Raw genomic sequence first — 12,432 nt, forward strand, 5'->3', positions numbered from 1 at the left:
ACTCAAAGATGTACAATTATAGGCATGGATGTCAATTTTGTCTTGGGTTTTTACTGAAAATCTTCGGTGAAGGATTAAGTTTCCTCATCTTATTTAATCAAAGTGCCTTTTATTTCTGTTGCTACTTACTGCTCTCAAATTTCAAACGGAATAAAGATATTGAGTTAAATTAATAATGGTTCTCATCTAAAATAAATTTGAAAAATTATTTGACCTTGAGACACATTCCTCATGTCCAAGGCTAGTTTTTTAACCTATTTATATTCTTAAAATGTAGCTAGAAGTAAACACTCAAGTTAATTACTGTAAGGTTTACTAAAGGACTCTGGTTTAACAATCTGTCATATCTGATGAACAGCTGAAATCCTCTATCTGCGATACTGTACAGAAATGACTCCTATTATGTCTCTTAATGTGATAGCATACAATTAATAATTCAATTTCTTTCAGCTTGTTGTCTGCTGACTGTTCTGCACTTCACATGTGTGACAGTTTACATTTTGGGGTTTCTTTAGCACACAGATTTTGTGAGTAGTTTCAGTTAAACCAAAAACTTCAGCTATCTGCTAGTCAGTAAATAAACCATCACATTTCAGGTTTGCAATAGGTAAAGTTATTTACTCAGATCCTTGATTTGTACCATGTACCATTTGTGCATGAAGTTTGGCAACTACACTCTCTAATGGATAGATCGTGACACAGTAGAAAGTATAACTAATCCCATATTGGAAAGCTGCTATTTGTTATCTGCTTCTTTTTTGCTAAAGAACAAAACACAAAAGAAAAATCTATTGTTGAACTTTCTGTGTAATCCCAAGGCTCTTTCCTCATAGTCAAGTAATGCACTATGCACCATTAGTATGAAGGGAGAAGACCTTCCTGCATGGAATAAGGCCTTGTGGAAATTTTGGAAGTTGTCAGTCATTAAGCTGTGTATCTTTGGGATTTCAAGTAATAGGTTTTTAAATTTCTGTTGGTAGTCAGATTTTGATTTGATTTGGCATTGCCATGGTCTTTCTACTACTTTAAAATACAGGACCATGTGTCATGTGTTCTGTTTCCAGTGGTTTGATCAGAGACTCATACTGTAAGTGCTATAGATGTGAGGTTATTTGGTGTAACTCCCCTAGCTGAGGGGACAGTAGCCTAGCTGTAAGGATGACATTGACCAGACCCCTCCTGGGGAGCATCTGCAAAGGTGGGGATGGGGTGTTAGAAGGGGTGTAAGAAATATGCACAAGGGGAGGAGGCAATACAGTACTCTATATATAAATACATAGCAGAGACGCAAAAAACTGATCACCTGAAGAAGGCTCCACGGCCGAAACGTTGTGTTTTCTTTCTTCTTTCTAGGCAAAAATCGGACCTGTCTCCCACATTCCAGTTAATAACCCCATTGGTAATCACCACTGCTAAGGGCATATTATGTATGTGAAAACATACAGTATGATTCTTTTGCTAATGAACTCTAAAATGTTGTTGCATTTGCATTTTTGATAAAATAAGGGTCAGATTTCAATAGGAGAGCAAGTTATTTAGTCCGCTCTGGCAAAGGCACTTCAGGCTCTTTGCAAAGTAGCCTTAATACTCCAACAGCTACCTCAGGGAAGATATGACATTCTTCTGTGTGTTTTTTGTGTCAGTCTCACTCTGACAAATGCTCCAAATAAGCCCTAATTTCATTACAGCAAATTGAGTGCAGGTGCTTAAGAACAGGCTAGATTAAATAAGTAATCATCATCTAACGGGGCAAGCATCTGCTTTTCTTTAATATATGTAAATATGATGATTGATAACTAAAATAAAAAAGGAAACAATTTTAAAATATTTTGGCTTTTGTTTGTGTTTCCTTTGCCTGTGGTACCTAATTGAAACACCACATTGTTGGGGAAATTGTCCTTGTAATTTATGTCTGTGTTATACACAGCACTTACTGTACATGTAAGAAAAGGCCTATAGGTGGAGAACAGTCCTCAAAGTGATTTTGTGGCACTGCCTCACACATTGAATTAATAAAAGGTTTTCCTGCTCACTCACTCTGTCCTACTCAGGGTCAGTGAATGGAAGAGCAAGGTTTTGAGTTTTTTTTCTCCTTTGTTTCCATGTCCAGAATTACTTTTAATAGGATCTCCATTCTGGACCAGTCATGGAGATCTTTGAGACCTCTGACCTCTGACCTCTGACCCCTGACCTCTGACTCTGTTCTATGGCAGTGGAAACAGTCTTACTCTGAACAGGAAGTAAGATTGTGGACATTTCCACAAAACTCATCAAGTTACACTTTTGCGAGAAATTTCTCTTAAGTGTGAGGATGCTGTGCAAAGTATCTGAACGCATTAACATCAACAGTAATGGTAAAGAGAAAATCCCATATTAACTACTTAATATACAGTACTTGATACCTAAGGTTGTTTTGTACAAACACTGTCAGGGTTTTAGTTAGAGTTCTGCATGTAATTTAATCTCCAAGATTAACAGAAAAAACAGAATGTTCCTGAAGTTTACTACTTCAATAATAAAATTACAGTTTACTGTTTTTTTGTCTTCTTCTTGTAGCTTCTTAGTCTACAGGCTTATTCCTTATGTAATTCTTTCAATTTAGGGCTATATCATACAGGATGAACAAAGCAGTTTTTCATTGTTTGAGGTACAAGATTACTTTATTTCTATAATTTTAGTCTGCTCATGACAGATCAGTTGTTGAAGATTTGCCCATCTAGAGGTAAGGGATGATTGAAGTATAGTTACCTTGCTACTTAAATAATGCACAATTCCCTTTTCATCATGTACAATATATGCCATGGTTGCTAAAGGTAAAACTGTCAACTATGTCTAAAATGCAATTTCAAGTACAATTTCCATCTTAATTATCACCTGCTGCTTTCACCAAAAGGAATCAATACATTTTCTAATGCAGAGCTGAGAAAAGATAATTGTGTTTTCAATTGCTCTGCAATTACAAAGTGCTTCAATAATCTCATCTTCAGGTTAGCGATTTAATAAAGGTGAGTCATGGAAAAGATAAGATAACATCACGAGTCAACAGGATTTCACACAATACATAGAAGGAATTGTTTAATTTCAATACCAAAGATACAAAAAATGTTATGCAATATTTGACACAACACAAAAGTCTGCTTTGCATACTTTGTACTTGTGACACACCTTTAAAATTCAAAGAGTAGCATGTGATGTGTGTCCAAACCATTTTTACTGAACACCCTAAGAGCAGGGTAACTTTGGAGAAATCTGAAGCATTTGGTTTATTGCCTAGGCTGTGCTATATTAGTTTTCGCAACTGTTAATGGAATTATAACAACGTTATAATTAGAAATCTGGGAGATGGTTTATCAGCTGGGGAGGTTGGTATTTGGGGAAAAAGTTAATGGCTGTGAGTGAAGATCTTTCTCGCTCTTACTCTTTTGCAAGCACCAAGTGGTCTTTAACCAAGACTGCGATTGGGTGACATGGAATTCAACTGAAAACGTTAGTGCTTGCTTGTGTTTTAAAGTGAATAGTAACTAGTGAAGTTAAGAATGGGATTACAGAGTTAATTGAGTTAAATACTCCAGTGCCTGGTGATTAATGAAGACCGAGAGTGAAGAATTAGATTTGAAGATCTAGTGTAATGAGCATGTGCCGTGCTTAGTGTCTGTTGAAGTCATAGTGTGAAGACGTAGTAAGAAGATTTAGTGACTTGTGTTGGTAGAATCAAGAAAGAGCACAGTGCAGTCTTCCTGTTTTAAGTACAACTTATATTTTCACTTTCAATTAATTATGTTCTCATGGATCCTCATATACGTGGTCCTGAATTTAATTTAGGATGAAAGAATTTAAGTGATAGAAGGTGGAGACGTCTTCTGAACCTGTGAACAGAATCTTACAAAGTTTTCTTTCTGCTATCGTTAAGCTTTAATAGTATACTTGCACATTTATACTACTACAGGCACTTTTGAAAATGTTTAAAATCCTTGGACAGGAAGCATGTCATGTGATTAAAAGCTCTTGCTTCCGAAAGTTGTTGGCTTTTCTGAATTTGGATTATCTAAAGATTTACTGTATTTTGTTCATGAGAGGATTTTAATACTATGTGCACCCCTCTTATTGCTGCCCCTACGAAAACTCCTGTCAGTAATATTCCTACAGGTTCTTCTGTTACTACAGCTGACACTAATGCTCTTAGGAATGTTGTCTGTGTTTCCTGTGTTACCTGTGTTGCACATCATATCCTTCTGCTTACTCAAATACTAAGATGACCCTGCTGCTCGTGCAGTTAGGTGTGCTCTGTGGTGATGTTTCTGCACTAATGGAAATGTGAATAAAAGTTCAGATGGAGGTCAAGTCCTAATCTTGTCCACTTTTGCCTACCTACATACAGTATAAATATCTTGCCTGTTGCTCTCTCTTGCCTGTATATTTTGCATCCATCCCTGCACAACATCTTCGCCCCTTGTAGTAGCAGTAAATGTAATGTCCCACAGCCCCATCCTTATGGAAATTTTTTAATTCTTCTCAGCCAGTTCAATTACACAAGTAAAGCTCACTGTTCGATTTGCACCTCTTTTCCACCCTAATTAGGGTTTGAACGAACTACTGAAGTAATAATTCTCCAGCACAAACAGAACCTTGCTCAATCCCGGTACGTCCTTCAGGGGTCTGTATCAGCGTCAAGAAGAGTGACAGATGTTCTTGCCAATTGTAGACAGCAGTACTGATCAACCTGTCTGCTCTGCTGACACATCAGAATTTGTTGTTCTGGTTACATAGAAAGGTCATGAAGCGGTCACTTGCCCTCAGATTCTTGTAATCCTTTATCTTGGTGGCTCAGCAGCCCTTTCTCAATTGTGTGGATGTAATCAATAACGAGGGTGTAAAATCAGGGATTCATTAGCGTTTAATTACTGCCATACATCTCTGAAATCACCTGAGGAACTCAGGGGGGATGGTGTTTAAGGGCTGGTTATCGCAGAATTTTCATTATTTTATTTTCTGCTGCCAAGGAACAAAAAAGCTTACAGGCCTGTCGGGGGAGTCCAACTGTTTTAAACAGACATTTGGCTCCTTTATCTGCCCAGATCTTCCTTAATGCCCAGTGGTGCCTTCCAATTTATTTCATGCTGGAGTGGTCTCGTGAGTCCAGTTAGCCTAAGCTCATATCAGAGGTTTATGTCCTGCAGGGAGCCAAGCCAACAGGAGACGTTTTTAATAGAATCAGTTGACTCAATAACTGCCTTATTATTTACTGGATTCCATGTGAGTGGAGAGTTTAAAAAATGTCATGGTAATGCTTTAAAACATAAATTTTTTTATTATTATTTAACATTTCCGAGTCTTGCACGTAGTTCATTGTCATTATGATGATGTCACGATTGTAGTCCCTCCCCCTTAAGGCCGCTCCGGCTCGTTCACTTTTTAGTTGATTTTGTGCACCTGCTCCCTGTCCCAGCCCACCTTTAACAGCCAGACGCTCACTCTGTTCCCGGCTCTGCACTGGAACACGGATGCCTGGAGGCTCGCCTATCACCGAGTCGCTCTACGTCCCCGCAGCTCTGGGGACATTCGCCTCCTAGGTGTCCAGAACCAGCCGAGTCCGGGACCTGGAGCGCCTGGTTCCGTTCCCACCTTTCTTCCCCCCGACCCCTCGCCGGATCCTGCTCCGGTTTTTTTTGTCTTGGATTTATCACCCGGCACTGGACCTTTGCCTGCACTGGACTTCCCTCTGGACTCCCTTTTGGACTGTGTGCCTGGACCACACCCCCCGGAGCCCCTTCGTCATGTCCCCCCGGTTCCTCTACCAGCCCAGTTTCTCGGATCCCCCCTGTGTGTGTTCACTCCCTTCTGGATTGTGTCGTCTGCACAGGGTCCTGAAAGACACTTCCTAACAGATGCATTCCCTAACAATTCATTTTCCTATTCAATTACTGGCATAAATTTGAAAGCTTTGACATTATATTTGACAAATATTCAGTATTCTTTTCCATCACCTATGTTGCTTTATTTACTGCCCAGGGTAGAAACTCGTTTTTGCCATTAAATCTATTGTTAATATCAATACCAAGACTCATACCAAGAATGATTTTATTTACTGTATCACAACAAATCATGCTACTCTTGACACTGCACTCTGTCTTGCACACAGAGCAAAGACTTTGTGTCTTTAAATAGTGCTTAATGTTATAGAGAATTGAAATTAATCCATTAAAATCAAATAATCTTTTTACTATGTTTAATGAGAATTTTTTTTCAATACTGTGAGGAAAACACAGAATGGTAACACATGCTAGCCCCTACATTCCTGTGAAATAGACACAGAGGATCACTTTTGGAGATATAAAATCTCATTACATATCCTTGAAAACAACAAACTTGGCAAGGTTCTCTTTTCTAACAAATCATTTGGCTTGAACATAACGAAAGAACTGAATAAATAGGTAGAGTTCATATCTGATTGTGCACTAAGCTGTACTTTGAACAAACCGGTTTAGTTCTCTAGCAGGTCGCACAGCGTGTGCTTGTTCCATATTCTAATGGGCCGGCACTGATTTGACTGCCCTTATTTTTCATGGAAGCCCGTGTCAGGTGGAATCTGCCCTCAGTCCCATCCCATGTTTCTGTGCTGCCTTGCTCTGGAGCTTCTCCATGCGGATACCAAGTGATGGCAAGAGACCAACGGGACACATTCTGTTCTCTTCCAGCTTTTACTTTTGCTAACTGCGACAGCCCACAGTGGAGTACAAGCATTGCAAACAAGAAACATATGTTGACTTGTACACAGTTTAACTACTCTTCTAGTCTGGTCTTACACAGATAATTGGCAAAGTGCGTGAATGGAGCTTGCATTCAGCATAGCTAATGCAACTGAAGCATCCTGGCTAATTGCTTCCCTGGACACTTATTAGACTTAATTATATTTTTTTCTCCCCAATCAATATCTTTAAGTTTAATGACTTTTTAAAAGTGTTAAGCAACGGGAAGAAAAGAACAGTGAAGCAGTGGAGACAGTGAGTGGAAAGTCAAACAAACTGATAGTTTCCCTATCAGGAGGAAAATAATTCATTTTTTAATTATTAATATTGCAATATGTTCAACGTATTTTTTACAGTGTTAAAAAGCTTCATTAGCAGATCAGCGCATTAATGCTGGCAATTTTTCTTTTGATATTGTGTTTATTAAGGGGAAACGTTTTTTGAAGGATTTGCCCCAACGTTCCGAATTCAAGTCCATCACCCAGGTCGAGTTCTTTTTCTCTAAAAGAGCGATCTAAATGAGTCACAGAAATCCAGAGCTGGGAGTGTGTACTGTGAATGATTGAGCACCTGAAGATAAGAGAAGTCGTAAAACTCACAATTTAAGGATTGTTGGAGCACACAGTTATTCATTCGTGAAGCATCCATGTACTTCTTGGACTTCTTTTTTTCAGTGTAGCTTTTATATTCCCTTTTATGAAAGATAATTCAATCCATTTTAATTGTTGAGAATCTGGCACTGCGATTGACTTACCACCCTCTGAATCAGAAGTACAGCTTTTGATATGCTGATCGTTTTTCTCCCAACACCAAAGCATTTAACTGTTTGATTCAATCAGGAAATTTGTCATCCAGGACCCAGAGCTGTTAATGGTGTCATTCTAGCTGCTAGAGCAGGAGAGTGATGGCTCGGGAGAATCAAGACTCAGCATGCTGCTTTAAAATGCACACAGCAGTGATGAGCAGCCTGCCCTCTGCACCCTCTGATAAGAAGGGCATTATAATCTCTGCCTGAGCTCCTCTGACTACAGGGATGTTTTGATTAAGTCAGAAATACTCAGGAATGAACTGGAAGTTGCCCGTCCCATCCAATCCAAAGCTTTTTTATGTGTTTCTTTCAAACAGTATAAAGAAGTGTGTGATAGGAGGTGACTGCATAATTCCACAAGGCATAGCAAACCATCATTTTCTATTTATTTTAAATCTTCCTTTGTCTAACAGGACATTCTTGTAAAGTGTAAGCTAGTTTTACTCTTGGTTTCATTAAGTTACTTTGCTGGGCTTTTTCCCCCTCTTTGTTTTGCTTCCATTGTGTTTTAAATGAGTGCTATTGTACAGCATTTGGGATTGTTGAATGTATTATTATTATTATTATTATTATTATTATTATTATTATTATTATTATTATTCCTTCTTATAGGATGGCTTTCAGTTTTAACTGGTCATTTTTATTTCTATGAGATACTGTACAGGTATATTGTTCTGTTTCCTGAACTGGGGTCAGAACATTGAATGAGCAGGTTGGGAAGCAGATCTTAAATACCCCTATTGACGCTGTGCTCTGACTCTGGGGATATGAGAGGACTTCCAGCAATCTGTTTCATGCCCCCCTGACACAGACTGAACACATTGCCATAATGATGATTACTTGCTGTTGCTGTGGCCTGCTGGTGCCTCACTAGAGCAGGTACTGGTTGTTCATACACAAAATACCAGTATACTCAAAACACAAACCTAATACTCAAAACTAATGTCATAATTTGACCCAAGTAAAATTTTGGACATAAGTGATTATAATTTGTACACATATGTGAGACTAAGTATTTTTTTCTCAGTTCAGCTTTTATGAAATGCTGAGGATACTTTAAAAGAGTTCAGTAGCAGAATTGCCTTAACAGAACACTTTGACATTAAAGCCACCACTAAAAAGAAGCTTTGATTGATCAATGAATTGATTGATCGCCCAGAAACCTCAAACACTGTGAAAAAATCAAACTTATGTTTTTTAAACAATATCTATACCATATTCTGTGCCTCTACAGACAGATTTACCTCCCGAAGCTGTCTGAAAAAAAGTATAATATAATGAGAAATTCATCTGTCAGCTCTCAGTCATACCCTATTCACAGTGTCATACAATAACATTCTCCTAACACAGAGTGATAGTGTCTTCATATCTCTGTAATGTTCCACAATGTTTTTTTTTCTCCTTTCATATCACTGTAGTGAGTTGTTTTAACATAGCCAGAGAGCCAGTCCCACAAGCCATTACACAACTCTATCTGCCAGGTGAAGAAGTGGTAATGTGTTTTACCTCGATATATATATACATCATAACAGGAAGGTAAAGGCAGTCCTCTCATTAGCCAGGTACTAATAGACACAAGCAGCTGTTCTGCTCTGCAGAAGTACCCCTTCAATAGCCCATTATAATGTCAATGGAGGTGGCTGGGGCATTGCCATGGATGTGGTGTGTAATTAATTGAAATAATCAATTACATCATGAATGTGCATTGTTTTATTGTGGTTTGTCTAAACCTAGTTATAGTCTCAGAAATATTCAGTGCAACCCAGAAAAAGGTCTGAGATTATTTGTGAGTATAGAAGATTGTACAATTGGAGGTAGACTTCTGATTCTTCAGTGAAATATTTTAATGATTGCATTTTTTTTCCTCAGGGTCTTTTTTATTGGGCTTTAACCATACAAAGCTTTATTTCGGTGGAACAGCGCACATTGAATCTCACCGCTGCTCAAAACTGAACTATCCAAATGAATGGGAAGATAAGGAAAGCAGCCCTAATGCTCTAATGTTGCATTATTCCACACTGTCAGAAATGACAGGTGGTGTCATGGCATTTTAAGTTTAATAGGAAAAGCAGATATGCTGCAAATGTCACCTGTAGCTGATCCAGGCTGTGAATCTGACAGAAAATATGCATCACTTAAACAAACAGTAATCGCAGTAAATGTCACACCAGCTCGGTACCTCTGCTATTTTCTCCATGAGAGCAGAGTCTGTCCAGATGAATGCAGTGATGGACATGTCAACATCTGTCATTCAGTTAATGGCACTTGGGGGCTGTGACAGGCACTCCTGTGAAAAAGACAAGGCCATTGCTCTGGTTATTTGCTAACCATTGCCACCTGCAGGCAGGGATTGGAACTGCCTTAGCTATCCTTTCTATCCTGACTCGCACACTTGCTCTGAGATCTGTGGTTAGCAGTACAGGGCATTCACAGGATACAGCTGTTACAGTATGCAAAGGAACAGGTAATGGGTTTATTCCAAGCTGAAAAGAAAAGAAAAGAAACACAATGTTTTGGCTGTGGAGCCTTCTTCAGGTGTGCTATTATAATATAGCAGCTATTATTAAGCATTTTTTTATTAATGTTTAAACTCAATCTTCACTCTCTTGTCTCTAAAATCCATACAATGGCTTTAAAAAGGATTTTATTCAAACAAAAAGGGAAAAAGAGGATGATCTCTTCTGTGTCAGTTGAAGGGGGGGGACAACCCTTAAGATACAATGCATACTGGTTGACTAAAAAATATTGGTATCAAGCTGGTGGTTGTCCTTTGATACATCATTTCATGGGGAAATTGGCTTGAGCTGGATCTGGTATACTGCTGTGCACTTAGTTGCAGATGTGTGTCTGTTTCCCACCTGGTTTCACAGTGCTGTGGGTGTATGACAGATGTGTGCAGGGTAGTGCTGACAAATGTGGTTAGACTACTGAATGACCTCTGTATGAGGCCCACATACTCAATCTCCTTAGGAAAATGAGTCTATTACCTTCACTTTAACATGCATACTCAGTTTGCTCACCATGAGATCACAATTCCCTGGAGCTCAATGTTAAATATTTATCAGGCACAAATGGCGTCTTCAACAGGGTGGCAGACTGCAAAATGCCAGCACAGCTTACTTGTGTGTAGGACAAGGGTGGCCCGGTTAGACACACAATTGAAAAGAAAAATTCAGCCTTGGAAAGAAAGTGTTCTAAATTTCACCTTAACCATTCCCTATAGTCTTACCTTATTTATATACTCTGTACAGGGGAGCTCGGCATTAATCTCAAAGTCCACTAAAAAAAAAACTGTAATTAAAAACCTGATGCGTCAATGTGCCTCACTGGAGTTCAGCTGTGCTGGGTGGAGTAGGCCTACTGTATGATCTAGCCTGGGAAGAAATATGAATAACACATGTAAACACACTGAACTCTGAACAGGAGTAGACAGGGCAGATAGGGGAGACACAAATCCAACATTTTTAAATTGTTATTTTATTTAAACAACACCCCCTATACTGTAACTTCAGACAGTTTGTGGACTTTTGTGCACTGCAACAAAACATGCAAAGGAATGTGTGTGTCATCCATTCCTTCTAGTCAAAAAGAGACTACTGTTGTGATGGATGGTTATGGTGTTTTGCCTATTCTGAAAGTTGAAAAAATATCAGTTTTCAGTATTGAGGGCAAAGAAAGACAACCTATTGGCATGGAAAAGCAGCTGACTTGGGTGTTGGGGCCAGACCTGACATGGCTGTGCTCGAAGTTGACAAAGCAAATCTGTCAAGGAAGAGTACCAAAGTCATCTCTTTGTGACACATGGGGAGCTTGTGATTGTTCTTTTTCTTTATTTTTAAGCTATGATTGTTATATAAATGAACGTGGTGCAGACTTTTTTTGTGACACGCTGACTGGTTTGTTTTTGTTTCTGGATTTGTATTCTCTCTACAGACCTTGACAGCTTGTCTTCTTCAGGTTCTTTGATGTCTTCTAATTTCCTCAGCAGCTTAGGCAACTGTGAAGGCAATAAGACAGGAGAACATAAGGAATGGGAGGTTGAGCATACTCCTGATGCACAGAATTATTGCGCTCCAGTCCTGAGGAAGACCGGAGCAGTTTGTTCAAAATCTTTAGGGCATATTTAAGTCCAAATGTTTCCAATTAACTTCCTGACAAGCAAGCTGTTCAAAGGCTGTTTTGTACACAAATAATTTATTTAAAATATAAATATATATTATCGGCTGGATATATTTTGCAGTAGCAGGCTGTTTTTGCCCTTGTCTTGCTGAGGCCTAATACTGTATGTGCGTGAGTCTTATTCTCCCACAAAGCGGTGAAGGACAGAAAATGAGCAGTTGTTACCCAAGACATACATGAGTTGACTGCTGGGCTTTCTTGGCATGACAGGTAGTCTCATCTCCCATTCATGCTGGATACCATAAGAAATGTCTGTCCACTTGCTGGAGATTGTCTTAGTGGTGAATTGTCGTAATGGAGAGCTTGTAACTCTTTATAAATTAAATTCCGAATGATTTGACAGTTATGGTTCCAATGCACGATGATTATTCATGGGTAGCATGTTATTTTCAACCCATCGAAATGATGTTTGATCTCCATCTGTGAGCAACTAAAGAATGTGAGGTATGGATGGCAATGTCCTGTGCATATGATGTACATATATTATTGAGGTGCTAGAAATAAAGGAGTAGGAGGAGTTATGAGGAGCACTCATGTTGTGAAAAGAAATTGTTGTGAAAGAAAATCCGTTTTGACTGAAATAAAGCAGTGAGGAATAGTGGTTCACGCTCTAAATTTGTAACTTTAAGATTGTGAGTAAGGCACTGCTTTTATTCCCTTGACCACGTTAATTCACCCAGATTGCTGTAGTACAATGTA

This window comes from Lepisosteus platostomus, chromosome 13, assembly GCF_059453375.1.
Source record: "Lepisosteus platostomus isolate fLepPlt1 chromosome 13, fLepPlt1.hap1, whole genome shotgun sequence".
Taxonomy (NCBI): domain Eukaryota; kingdom Metazoa; phylum Chordata; class Actinopteri; order Semionotiformes; family Lepisosteidae; genus Lepisosteus; species Lepisosteus platostomus.